Source organism: Melopsittacus undulatus, chromosome 1, assembly GCF_012275295.1.
Source record: "Melopsittacus undulatus isolate bMelUnd1 chromosome 1, bMelUnd1.mat.Z, whole genome shotgun sequence".
Lineage (NCBI taxonomy): Eukaryota > Metazoa > Chordata > Aves > Psittaciformes > Psittaculidae > Melopsittacus > Melopsittacus undulatus.
Window position 1 is genome coordinate 37,138,668 of NC_047527.1, and position 14,892 is coordinate 37,153,559.

At 37.3% G+C, this 14,892-nt stretch overlaps 1 protein-coding gene across 1 annotated transcript in view; it reads right to left on the minus strand.

Annotated features, from left to right (window-relative positions):
• The window catches only part of NKAIN3 (sodium/potassium transporting ATPase interacting 3), a 182,960-nt gene that overhangs the window by 25,472 nt on the left and 142,596 nt on the right, over positions 1–14,892 (minus strand). The gene's annotated exons all lie outside the window — the stretch shown is intronic.

A 14,892-nucleotide genomic window follows, 5' to 3' on the forward strand; every position in this document is an offset into this window, starting at 1 on the left:
AATCTAATTAAAATAGCTCTTCTAAGGGTGTCATGGATCAACCATCTGAGAAAGAGGTAATTTAATAGTATCTAGACAGGTATAAGCTCCTTCAGAAGCACAAAAATAATTCCAACCTGCTTTCTGGTTGGGCTGCACAAGAAGCTTTACAAGCAGCTCCAAGCACCTCTTGGCAGACAAAAAGCTTGTCCACACAAGGGAATTCAGGGAAGTTAAGACGAATTAACTAAAGCTGTGAAATCAATGCACATAAGATAAAGTACATTAAATCCCTGTGTGGCCTTTTCCATTCAGAAATAAAGTGGCCTTAGTTCACTGCAGCTTAATCCTCCTCTAAGGGATTAATCTTCCCCATGGAGATTTAAGCTACAGTATGCTAAAGCCGAATTACTTGTGAATGAGACCTGCCATAGTGCTGCAGCACAGTCCTGTTGGAGCTTCCTTTATAGGACATCAACCTCAGTGATGTTTCAGGAAAGAGTGTATGACCCAATGTCTTTGTTGCTCTGAGCAGACTGCAGTATCGGCAGCTTCCTCAGGTTTTTGGGGTCCAGTTTACTGAGACAGTATTGCCATAGCCTCTGTCAGGTGGACATCACTTTGCTGTAGCAATGCTCTGAGCCGGCTAAGTGCAAACTAGCTGTGCCTGAGCATCCATGGCCCTCTGTATCCAGTGTCATGGTAACTGCAGCCAATGGGACCAGGAGCCATGGTGGGGGTGGGGTGCTCAGTGAGAGCCCATGTTTACCTGCTGAAGACTGTGGGTGGGTAAGAGGAGCCCAGCTTCTTGCTATTAATGAAATTGGGATCCTGTGGTTCTTCTGGCCTGCACCTCCAGAACTAGCTCTGGCTTACAGATTGCGTAAGTGACTCAGGTATCTTTCTTTTCCCTAAACATGACTGAAATATTCTGAAGAATAAAACTGCTGAGGAAATAATGAACATGATAAAAATGAGCTGCAGTACAGCTTGTGAGTTAAATAATTGTGAAGGAAGATCAAATATTTTGAATTATTTACCATTTTCCAATTTCTGTATTTTTTATTTTTGTTATTAGTATTTTGCATTAAATTAAATTTACTTTTATGAACGCAATTCCTTTTTTGAAGATACATTCGTACTCCATATCCATGTGTATTATATAAAGCATCAGTTCGTGAGGGCTTCCAGCAAATTCTTGAACATGTATAAGATGTTGGACAGGTGGCTAAAGCAGAGAAAGAGACTTTTACTCTAATGTGTAACGAAGACAGGGGAAAACACCCTAAAAGATCTTTCCTCCAGAAAAAATATGGGGCATGGCAAGCCTGATTGTTTTAGCAGTCCTAACAGCTTACACCTTGCTCTTTCAGTAGCTCTTGTCTTTAGAGGAAATCTTCCCCACTCTCTGCAGTGCTTGAAATGCACTTTATCTAGTCTATGACCTTGCAAAATCAGCAGCCTCTCTCTGCTTCTCAGTATTTCTTTATATTTCTCAGTATTATTAGATAAATATTTCTCAGTCAGATAGAAATTACTGCTGTCTGTTATGTTTGTGGCATATACTTGCTTAAAATACACCATTTCCCCCAGTCTGTTTAGGTATTAATATCAGGGGAAATAAAAATATATATTCACCCTCTCCCAGTTTCATGATCTTCTCAGGGTAAAAAGAAAGATGAGGTTCACACTGGGAGGTATCATAACCCACAATTTTCCAAGAATATCTTTCTGTAATTAAATGACAGAATGCACATTTCTGAAAGAATAAGTTAAACAGGAGGGGAAAGAGCCCTTTACAACCAGTTGTCAGGCATTGCTTTTCAGAGATTGACAGCAATATTTGGTTTGTAACTAACATACTAGTAATTATAGTTGGGTAACCGATACCTACAGTACAATTAACATGAAATGATAAAATGGGAATATAGCCTTCTACAGATGAGACCCATTTCCAGATCCTTAAATGAGTTACAGCCACCACAGTGTGACTATTTTTATAAATGAATGAATTAAAATCTCTTATTTTGCTTTATTGATAGACACACTAATAAAATATTTATTCCAACAAATTACTTTTGCTATCTTGATTAACCCAGCTACTGTTTAATTAATAACATTATGCTCATGTGAACCCATCTAGCCATCATGTTAATTGCCAATTTGTAGTGAGCTGACTGATACGTACTGCTCAGTTTCTTGATACTGGAAATGTTGACTCTTGGCCTGGCACCAAGTGATAGACTTAAATGTGTGTTCCCTGATAACTAAAGAAAATGTGATGCAAATGAGCTGGAAGATACTTAATTTGCTCATCTTGAGTTTCAGTAATCATTCAAAGGGAATGATAAAGTGGTTGGAACAGGATATCTGAAGCATCAAAAGTCACCAGCACCTGAAAGTATAGATGGGAGCCTCTGTCTTAGTACAGAGAGCAATTTAGATGCCAAGCTGGACTTGTCTTGACAATGTTGAGTTTCAAGGCACGGAAACCTTTAGGGATCACTTCACTGCACAGCGGAATCCCCATCTTGCCTGCAGAGCACAGCCCAGTAACCTGTCTCAGAAAACACTTGTCAGTGTTATTCTGCAGAAAATCAAGTGAGAAACTGAAGGAAGAGGTTGTTGTCCCCTGCATTCATCCAGCTACACAGCTGTTATGGTATATATCTTGCTCTTGAGAGAATAAGCAATACATAAAATATTCAGATATTTCATAGAATCACTGACTGGTTTGGGTTGAAAGGGACTTTTAAAGATCACCTCATCCAAGGCCTTGCCATGTGCAGGAGCATCTTTCACTAGATCAGGTTGCTCAAAGCCCCATCTTGCCTGACTTTGAACATTTCTAGGATGGAGCATCCATAAGTGTTCTGGGTAACCTGTTCCAATGCCTCATCACCCTCACCCTTATGCTCACCTTCTTCTTTATGTACAATCTCAATCTACCCTTTCAGTGTAAAACCATTGCCCTTTGTCTTCTCACTACAGACCATGGTAAAAAGTCTCTTTCTGTCTTTCTTTATACATATACTTATATATAAAAATATGCATATACATGTATTCATATAAAGCTCCCTTTAAATATTGAAAGGCGAAAATAAAGTCTCCCTGCAGCTAAATAACCCCAGTTCTCTCAGCCTTCAGGTCATTGTCATGGCTCTCCTCCAGACCTGTTCAAGCAGATCCATACCATTCTTGTGCTGGGGACCGCACAGCTGGATGCAGTACTCTAGGTGGGGTCTCACAAGAGCGGAGTACAGGGGGAAAATCATCTCAGCCTGCTACCCACACTTCTTGTGATGCAGCCCAGGATAGGATTGGCTTTTGACTTCTGCTGGCTCATGTATGGTTTTGCATCCACCAGGATCCCCAAGTCATTCTCCACAGCACTGTTCTGAATACCTTCATCCCCCCACCTGTACTAAAATTAAGGATTGCCCTGAGCCATGTGCAAGATGTTGCACTTGGCCTTATTGAACTTAATAAGGTTCACACAGGCTCATTCCTTGAGCCTCCCGAGGTCTCTCTTCCCTTTAGCATATTAACTACACTACTCAGCTTGGTGTCATCAGCAAACGTGTTGAGGATGCACTCAATCCTGCTATGTCATTAACTAAGTTATAAAAACCACTGGTTCCAGTATGGATCACTGAGGGACACCGCTTGTTACTGGTTTCTATTTGGACATAACTCTTTGGACACGGCCCTCCAGTATTTTCAGAACCACCAGTATTTTCATACCAAACCCATTAATTCTTCATAATTAGCTGGTAAGTGTTGCTCTCATTCTCCAAATCATAGCAATGAGCAGGCTTAGGGTTGTGGGAAGCAGCTGTCACCTAGGCTAAGCTGGCTGAAGCGTCAATGTGGAGTGCACAAAGGGGTTTCTTATTAGTGAAACATGGGTACATTTATATGATGCTATTGTCAAGGCTTTTGATGCATAATTTATTCTCTGCTGATAGCCTTAGGTAGAAATGAAGTAGTACTCTCTGTTATTTTTCTCCGGTGCAGGCAGTAGTCTTTGGAGGACCTAAATGCTTTATTCTAACTAAAATTTCTAGGTTTAAGCTATGGACATCTGCATGAAATATAAATGCCTAGTTTAACATAAGTGAAATTAGGTTATATAATTGTCCATCATTAAAATGTAAGAAACTGTGAAAACATGTAAGAAATTAAAAAACTAATCAGCTGAGCAAATATATACTGTCACATATAATTGTTTTAATAAATTAATATTGCTAGAATATATCCTATTAAAAATAAGACCAAAATAAGTGTAAAATGTATATTTACTTGCAATTTAATGTTACCAGTCAATGTGGATTAACCTTTCTTTAAGAAAACAAGGACAAATGCAAAATAAAATTAGAAGTGATTATTTAAATCAAGGGCATTTTCTGAACACAGAAATATTTTTGATTAAAATTGATGAATCAGATAACTTTGACTCAAATCATTCTGCTTGACTTTTTCATCATCAGTTGCGGCCTTTGTATATACTCTCACAGTATGTGATTACTTTCAGTTCCACTGGTTCAAAGGAGATGTGAGTGTATACCGGATATTTAAGATTACATGAAGCAGTGCCCTAGGCTATCAGGTTAACCTTCAAGATTAGGTGTACAATAGGACACTTATCACTGTTAAGCTACTAGGAAGTGTTTTGTAGAGATCTCATTACAACAACATAGGACCATCCAAATAAATGACATAAATGTTCAGCAGTCAGGGCTCCCAGAGGGTGTATATGATGCTGTAGGTAAACTAGATTTGGAAGATTCCAATCAAAAAGATAACACAGCTGTGCTTCACGTCGTTCCTTGTGCATACCCACCCCACCCAGATTGTCATTTCAATGAATATAGCTTTTTTCTTGACTTTTATTTTGCTCATGACAGCTAAAGGACATTATTTCTCATGTATCTCTGTAGTGCTTCAGAAGTATAACTTGGCAAACACTCTAATCAAAAGTGTGAAACATGGGTAGTTCATCTTCTAAGCAACCTACTTGCCTCTACCAGTCTTAATACTCTGCAAAGAAGACTGTAACACCTTTTTCTTCCATTAAAGACTAGAAAACAAATCAGAATGGGATATATATAAGAGGAATAGATCTGTGAGTACATATGAATCAGCAAGAAGATAGAAATACAGCTAAATTATCAAGCACAGAGAAAGTATAACTCCATGTATTACAAGACAATGACAAAAGAATCAGGATCAAGAGTAACAGTAGCATACAGATGTAGCATAATAATAGCCATTCACTATAACTGCATGATTATATACTATATACTATTGAATATAATTATCCAATTATGTCACTGTATGTAATTATTACTATAACTGCTTGATTATATACACTTTATTAGAAATATATTGTAAAATTATATAATCATAGACAATTAAAAAATTTAATTAGAGAGTCTCAAAGGTTCTTGTTTTCTAGAACTACATGATGAAATGTACAACATTTTACAGTGCTAGCAGTAGGACCCTCAATCTTAAGATACTTAGAAATCTAAAAACCATAAAAGCAGACAAACAACTGGAAAAATATCCAGAAAACATAGCAGGATATGGTAGTAGCAACACCTGAAGTACATTATGTGGTCTAAACACTTTTTATCTGTTTTTCCTTCATCTCCCTAAAATTGATTGGATTTGACTTGAATAAAATTCAGCCTTTAAGGGTTCTGTCTACCAATTTCATCAACATTCCCTACAGCCAGTCTGATCCAACTGTGCCGTTTACAGCTATAGTGGAGAGATCCCAGAGGATGCGACTCTGATAGGCCTTAAAATGTGTTAAGGACTGCAAAAGTGGGTGACAGCAGCTTCCTGGTACTTTTGCTTTATGTTGGTTGTGGAGAAACAAGTGTGCAGATATTAAAATAAAAGTCTATCCTTAAATTCCATAGAGGTTGCTATTGGCTAATACTGCAGGAGATGATAATTCCCCTTGAATGCCATCTATGTAGCACTGGGAGGGGAGAAAAGCATGCTGGAAAAGACTATACCTGTTAACTACCTATGCTTTTTCAAGTCCTACCCTGTATCTGCTGTTCTCAAAACTGGATTCCCTGTTGTACCTGCATCTTTAAATTAAAAATTATATTTGACAATCTTATTTTCCCAGGCCAAGATCAAAACAGTTGTTGCCTGCACTCAGTCTGGGATTTTGTCTCTCCAGCAGCATAAACATATAATTACCCTTATCTCCCAGTTGCCCAAAAAGACTTTACCAATTAAGTGGGAGACTGACGTGATGTTGCCAAAGTGTGTCCCAGCTTTGTTAGGGTTGAGAAAAACAAGTGAGAACATCATGTATACTCACTCCCCCTCTCCAGAAAGAAATGGATAAGCAAGCAAGACTTTCTCTAGATCTAGTTTTCCTCCAGTGTGTAAAGAAAGGTTGTCCTACAAATGGGCTTAAAGTTCTCATATTTACCTTAATGACTAATTAGCTTGTGAACTGAATAATAGGGTGTGAGAAAATCCTATAAATCTAATTTCACAATAAGCAGACAGAAGGATTGCCTGCTTCCATTTCTGTAAACTTGATATTGTGATATTTAGTTTCACATTTTCTAAGCAACTACTTTTATTTGCTTCTACCTTAACTTGTCAGTGTTAAGGACAATTTCAGAGCTACCTGCAGGTGACACAGTATTTCACATCTTTTGATACAGCAAAGAAATTCAGATTGATGGTGTCTTGTAATGCAAAGTTTTTCTTCAAGGTATACATCAGGTAATGACTTCACCTCCACTAAGCTGAATGTACCACTTAGGAAGCTGGAAATGAAATCAGAAGAAAGAATGAAAGAAATGTCTGCCAGTGACTAGAGGCAATGAAAATCTCTTTGGCATGTGACAAGGTACTTGGAAAGGTTTCTGAATCCCAGGGAAAACGATTTTGTATGCAGGAGGTACCAAATTAAATTATTTTCAGAACAGCAGAATATTGCAAATCTTGGCCATTTTTTAGGCTAGTAGTCCTTTTAATTCTTCCACTGCTTCAAATGCAATTATAAAAATGTCCTTTGACAAAGGATATTGTTTCCCTCGTTATTAGATCAGAAGGCACATAATGAGAGTATTATTTCCATTTACTTATGGCAATAGACACAGACAATGCATTTTAATTCCAACAATGCATTTAAATCTCTGAGAATTACTTATTTTCTACAAAACTATTTCTTTCCCTCCATGCACATTGTAAATAGCACATGCATGAAGCTACAAATAACAGTTTCAAGATTTCAGTGGGGTGACAGTGAGTGTAAGAATAGAATTACCAGTCTGATCTCCACTATTCTCTAACCTCCCCTATAGATGTTTCTTAAATACCTAGGTAACAATAGCTAAAATTGAACAAATTATTATTCTAGCTTCTGTTAATATCTAAAGATGTTTTGAAAATTGTATGAAAAAGAATGCCAAGCTTTCACTACTAACAATTATGCCAGAGCATACCTTAGGGAAAAAAAGAACAAAAAGCAACCCACAGATAAAATTTAAGCCATCATGTCAACTTATGTTAGGAAATGTGCTATGACCTAATAAACTGCAACGTATGATTTAGTCTCTTCCCATACCAGGATGCTCATATTAGCCCCACTAGTGGAACCTTCAGGGAGGATATTCAGGAGTGGTAGACAAAGAAATGCAACTCAGAAATAAGCTCCAAAGCCTGAAAGACATGCACCAGCTTAGACTTGGCAACGATTAAGTCACAGGGAAATAAAAAGAAATCTTGAATAATAACCAAGAAATGGTTAAAATTCACAAGGGTGTAGAAATTCATGTAATGCAGCATGGATGAGCACAGATTGTCTGAAAACTTTTCTTATAATCAAGTCTGCAGAGGGAGCTGGAAAAGCAGCATACAGTATGCTCCTCTGTGGATCTCAATTTCTAACTATTTTTGGACCTTGAATAGTTGAATTTTCTTTTTTTTTACTAATATTTTCTTTATACAGACAAAGGTAATCAGGCAAAAAATAATAATTTTGATTTTTTCTTGGATGTGCAGGTATACACTGGAAATCCTTACAATCTTATCTTCCTTAGAGGACCACAGATGATGTCTCTATTCTTGGCAAAGAAAGTGTATCTTTACCTATAATAAGATATGAAAGGACAAGATGAGGTAAGAACAGGCCAACAGATGATAGCTTTGATTCTCAAAAATGATAATTGAAACAAATCACGTCTATGTTCATCAGGCTTTGATAATGTTTTGCTTTTTTTGTGTGTTCATTGAAATACTACAGTAGTGTACCACAAGTACAAGAGGTGAAGAAAAGTATTCTTGTTCATCACTTTATTTTTCCTAATCAATTTCCATGTAATTGGATACTTAGCAGATGATCTATCACATGTGTGCTTTCATTTGTGTATGAATCTGCTGTATTCAAACCACACAGCAAATGACTTGATTTTGAGCCACAGTTGAGCTGGTTTTGCTCTTTGGAAGAAACAATACTGTAATCATAAATGTGGCTGGGTTTATGTGTTTGGCAGGTAACATAGCAGCCTCTTCACAGAACTGTAACGTCTAAAACTGTGCAGTACAAAGAACTCTACAATAGCAATACAGGTCATTTTGAAAAACCTTTGTTTAATAAGAGTTGGATTTCTATTATGGATATCCTTCACACTGTAGTTCTTCCTACTGTGGATAATATCATTTAATTCCTTCAATCTGCTACCTGAATGCACAGATGGAGGTACATAAACACACGTACACACACACACACAAGTCCTTATAATGCTTTGTGGAGTGGTCTGTGGTGATATGTGAGAAACAAGACTACCATAAAAGCAGCAATGTTATCAGTTTGCCCAGGAATTCCTTGTTAAACTGTTGTGCTAAAAGGCTTTTGTGCTGGATTCCCACTGGGCAGAAAAGCTATCAAGAACTGCAGTGAAGCTTTGCTTTCTATCAGTGCCTAATGAATTTCAGAAGCTGCTTCTCCAGTCATACCTGACCCAGTGTGATCTCATAACACATGTGCCTAGCACAGTTTATTTGCTTGCAATATATGGTTCCAGTATGTATATTGCAGCTTTGTGTCCTATTCACTCCAGTTTCTTACCAACAGCTTTCACTTGTCTCTGGATCCCACTGCTCCCTTTACCCTCATCTGGGCCTAATTCTGCAGCCTGAATCCCAGGATGCACTTAAAATCATTATTTCTTTTCTAAGGAGCCTAAGCTCAGCCTGCAATCAGGCAACATGCAAATACACAAGCTACGCTGGAAACATTCTAGAAAGGACATGGTCTCCCCCTGTCAGTACACCACCAGCATAAGTATCCCTATCTGGCTAGGGAGTATGTCCCCACATGCTGAGTGTATGGGTGGCATCAAATGTATATATGGCCCCAGAGCCAACACTCAGGATGTTTTAGCAAATGGAAGGCAGATTTAGCTCTAACGCCTACTTTGAGGCTACTGCTGCAAAGAAATGCAAATGTAGCAAGAGAGAGCACCTGAAAAAATCAATGACAAAAGGATCCAATTCTGCTTTGAATTTGCTGCACTGATTATACAATCATAGAATCGTAGAATAGTTAGGGTTGGAAAGGACCTTGGCAAGGATCATCAAGTTCCAATTGCCATGGCAGGGACACCTCACACTAAACCATGACAACCAAGGCTCTGTCCAACCTGGCCTTGAACACTGCCAGGGATGGAGCATTCACAACCTCCCTGGGCAACCCATTCCAGTACCTCACCACCCTAACAGTAAAGAATTTCTTCCTTATATCCAATCTAAACTTACCCTGTTGGAGCTTGAACCTGTTACCCCTTGTCCTATCACTACAGTCCCTAATGAAGAGTCTCTCATCAGCACCCTTGTGGGCCCCCTTCAGATACTGGAAGGCTGCTATGAGATCTCCACGCAGCCTTCTCTTCTCCAGGCTGAACAGCCCAACTTTCTCAGCCTGTCTTCATACAACAGAATGATCACCTCTTTCAATACCACTGTATAAATTGCTTGTATCCTGCACCCTCAGTGCTACACACAATTGTTTGTCCTCATCTCAGAAGCAGATAAATCAGAACATGTACAGAGAAAGGAGTCAAAGATAATCAAAGATGTGGGCAGCTTTAGAATAAGGAAAGATTAAACAAATTCACCCTTGGAAAGGAGAAAATTGATGCCAGAATTATAGAAAGATAAAATAATGAATGGCTTGGGAAAGATAAATATAAAATAATTAATCCCACTTTTCATTATATAAGAACAATGGAAAATCAAACTGAATCATCAGATCACAGACTAAGAGGTTGCCTTTCATCACAGACTGAAGGAAGGACATTTTACACACAAATCGGACTTAAGCTGTGGAACTCAATGACCAAAGCATGCTGCAGACATGAAACCTAGCAGTCCAAAAGCTGATTAGGCACATGCAGGAAAAAAAATGTCTGTGAAGGCTATGAAATACAAGATTTCAGGGTTTCAGCTGCTACAGATTTCTCCCAGGAACCCCCAAACAATACTGCCAGGAAATGTTAAGCACTCATGTTTGCTGCATTAAACATGTCAATTTACTACTATTTATGTCTGCTAAATTCATCTGTAAATCACAAAGCTATAAAATTAGAAGTAACACACAATAGAAAATTAAAATACTAGCCCTAGGCTTAATGTATGCATTATTTGTTGAATTGAAATGCATTAATTAAAATTAGGTTTCATTCAGGGCTTGGAATATGCATGAAATGATTCAGTTAGGTGTGCTACTTGTTTCAAATGAAAGGGAAGACATGTTAAATGCTTCCACATAAAATATTAGGAATAGATGTGAGATGCTCAGCTATCATGCCAGATTTCTAGGGTTTCTCTCTGTAGTTCATAATCGAAGATTTCCTTGCAACTTTATTCATTCTGAGAAATAGGGTCTATGATCAGAGCTGGACCAGGAAAACTTTTATTGTTTAATTATAAGCGGCTATAGTAAAATGTCAAAATACTCTGTGGATGTGGTCCAAAAGTCTTTAAAAATCCACATTAGTCAACCAATTTTCTCTTTTACTTAAGAACTGAAACAACTGCATGGAGAAAGCCTTCTTAAATGAAAAAAAGATGTGTTAATCATTACATTTCTAAAAATGCTGTTTAGCTGACTGTAGCACTCATATTCACAACCTTATCTCAAAAACTGACGTCGGTCTTCCAAGTACCAAGCATACTTATGAGCATTTTGTATTTTTCACATTTTTTGAATATTAGTTTATCCATGGTCCACTTCGCAGATATGTTGAAATGAAAAAACATACACAGAAGCAACTTCTTGCTGGGACCAGTGGACCAAAAGTCTACACTTTTAGGCCGTTAGGGAGAGGACTGAGCTATATTCATAATCCAGAATATCAATTAGCAGGTCCTGAAAACTGGCCTGAGAAATCCATACCTAAGTGAAAAATACTTAGAAGAAACCTGTTCTTTTGTTATATATATTATTTTCTTACAGACTTGCCTACAAGATTCAATGTCTCTTTCTCCATTTAGGTTCTTCAGATAAAAAAGTGACCTGAGGATTTAGTTAAGGGAGTTCGGTAGGTTTATTAAAACCTAAAGATCTCACATTCAGCATGTAAGCTCCTACCGCCTGTTTTATCGAGATTCACAACTGTGACTTAATCTTCACTAGAACTCTTCCTTATTTTTTCTTTGTATTTTCTTAGGGAAATGGCTCATTCTTTACATTTGTACATGGCATGGCAAAATGTGCATGCTTACAAAATGACACTTCCAAAAATTCCCAGCATTCAACAAAAATATTTTTAATCTCTAAATTACATGTTCATTAAGTATTTAAAAATAATTATCAACTAAAAACTTGTGCTGAACTTGACCTTTATTTAAAGTTACAGAAAAGATTCTATGCTACTATATGAAAAGAGGAACAGAGCAATAAACCAGTAATATTTAGTAAGGATGAGGTTTAAGAGAGAAATGGTGAAACAGCTTCATGGTGATGTGGCTGAGGGACATCTCTGTTCTGTGTAATACTACCAACTGTAAGTCATACCTAAACTGTGACCTATGGCTCCTTATGTCTTTTGCACACATAATGCTAAAATTATACTGATCACTGATAGGGCTTTAAGCAGGAAGGAAAATGGACTCTGAAGAAATAACAAAGAATTATTTCCAGTAGCATTCTGGTTGCATATTAGCTGGATGATGTGAGAAACTGAATTTACTGGTTCATTGACTCAATCTTAATTGTAGCCTTGATTTGATCATATATTCAATCCTTTCCACTAGCTGAATTGAAGAAAATTATCTTAATAAAGTGCTTGCTTAGTCATCTATTTGTTTGCTAAATGTTTTAATAAAATCTATAAGCTTATAGAATAAGTTGCCGTCTCAGATTGCAACATGGATCTCTGGGATGACCTGCACACAGGTTAACAGAAACAAATATAAAATAAACCCAGAAATGTATAGGAACGATGCAGAGAGGTTAAGACACAAGATAAAACTGAAAAAAAAAATAATAAAAAAATAAAGCATTATAAAAAACATTCAGTAACATATTACTAATAAAAAGAAAATTCAAGCAATAACCTGTCACAGTCCTCAGTGATGTGACCCTGAGGCTGCAGGTGCATGTGGCAGCAGTAAATATTTTCCAGCATGAGCAGGTCACCCATCAGATGAGTCATCCACTGCAGATATGCGTATAATGAATACAATATGCATATCCTCCAGCCCACTGGAAGCATGGATTTGAGCAGTTAGATATAAGGTTTGTCTGTGTTAAAGGGTAATACCTTCAAAGGAATGAATACAGAACCATGGCTTCGAGATAGGAAGAATATGTTGATATATGATAATTTGTATAAACTAGAAATCTGAAGAGATTCAGATGCACTAGCCCTGGGAAATTCATCTCAAAGAATGAAGTCTCATTAAAACAATCTCAGACATGTTAGAACATACTTGTGAGAATATGATTTAAAACAGGAGAGGTTGAAGATCAGAAGGTCAAAGATTGTCCTTGTCTCTTTACTCAAAGACAGGAAGAGAGAAGGGAAAAGGGACACACAGAATTACATCCCTAACTTCATTTAACATATTGAAACAAGGAATCAAATTATCAGTGGGTAAATAAACATACTAGTAAGAAAGCAAGGTCATAATTAATAGCCAATATGCATTTATCAGAAATTGAATCATGTTAGGTCAAGTCTGCTCCTTTTTATGAGAGATAATTGGCTTTGTGGTTAGGGAAGAAGCAACAGGTGTGAAATATCTTGATTTTAGTAAGCATTTTGACACTGCTTGACATTCTTAAAAGCAAAGTATGAAAATATTACTTAGACCAAAGTACTGTTATACAGATTGAATAACTGGCTTGAAAACTGCTCTCAGAAATAGGCACTCATTTTTCTCCATCAAATTAAGATGTGGTCACTGACGGTGCTCTGTAGAATTCCACCTGGGTCTAGTACTATCCAGTAGTTTCATAGGTTTCTTGGTTATCTGAAGAGATATTATGCCTTTTACACTTCCAGATGGAAGCAAGCTGGCAGCAGCCTCAAGCCCCATGGAGGACAAGATTAGAATTAAAATAATCTTGACAAACTGACAAAGGGTCTGGAAAAATAAAAAGGGATGTGATTCAATAAGGCCAAGTGCAAATTGCTATACTTAGGTAGGAATAATGAAGCACTCCAAGACAGAATAGGGTGAACAACAGGCTAAATAGCAGTTCCACAGAATAATGAAACACCCCCAGATTAGGACTTGATAATATCAAAATGTTGGGGGAAAAAAAAAATCAGACAGCATACCGGGATGCAAAACTGATTTTCAAGGTGAATCAGAAGTGCCCTAGAGCACAGCATCACTATGGTTGACAGATTGTGTATATTTTGGAGCTTTCTCTTTAGCAAAGATGAGAAACAATAAGAGGATATCCAGATAAGAATTATATGGATGATCAAACAACTAGAAAACATGACCTCTGGGAAAAGCTTATGATACTAAATTACACACTTTATTAAAATATCTGAATCTGGGAGGCTGCACATGTAGTGTATTGTTAGCTCACATTGCCCGTAGAAAGATAAGTGCAAAGGGCTTCTTCAGAATGCTGCCATCTAAACCACTTACCAAAAATTTTATTCTAGAAATAATCAGTCATTGTCAGAGGATAAAAATCTTAACAGAGCTTTTCAAATTCAATTACAACATGAAGCAACTACTAGTATCAAAAGACTCAAGGGTTTTCTCATCAGTATTTTAAAGCAGCAAGACAGATTATTTTGAGTATGTCAATAATGATTCATATTTCTTGTTGAGGCCCCACTGCAAGGGCAAATCCTAAGACAGTTGAAATGTCTTTTTCCAGGCCAATATATGAAAACCATCATTAAAGATGTTATGAATCTAGATAGGGCATAACTTTGTCTGACAGCTGTAACATGAGTGAATGAGATGCAAAGCAGAATCTGATCACTTCAGGTTTTGTGCTGGTTACTTTGTGGGCAAGATTCAATTATTATGAAAGAAATATGGCACATAGGGTATCTGTCCAAAGCTGAAAAGAGAAACAAGGTGTGGGGGAGTATTATTCTCTGATGGTGAAGAGATACTGTTCAAGATGGTATTATTACCTTCCCAATATGCTAAACAAATAACCACCATGAAATATTAAACATCTTTAACATTAAAAAAGAAAGGTAAATTACGGCCGTACCCTGGGCTATACGTGAGTATAACTCTGTAACTCTTTCTAGGAAGCACCTTTGAGATATTGCCAGCAGCCAGATGTCTAGCTGCCCACATCTATCCTGAAGGTGGATAGATAACCTAAACATATGCATCTAATCTAATTTTAGGAATCAGAGTACTCTTGCCAACCTTCCAGCT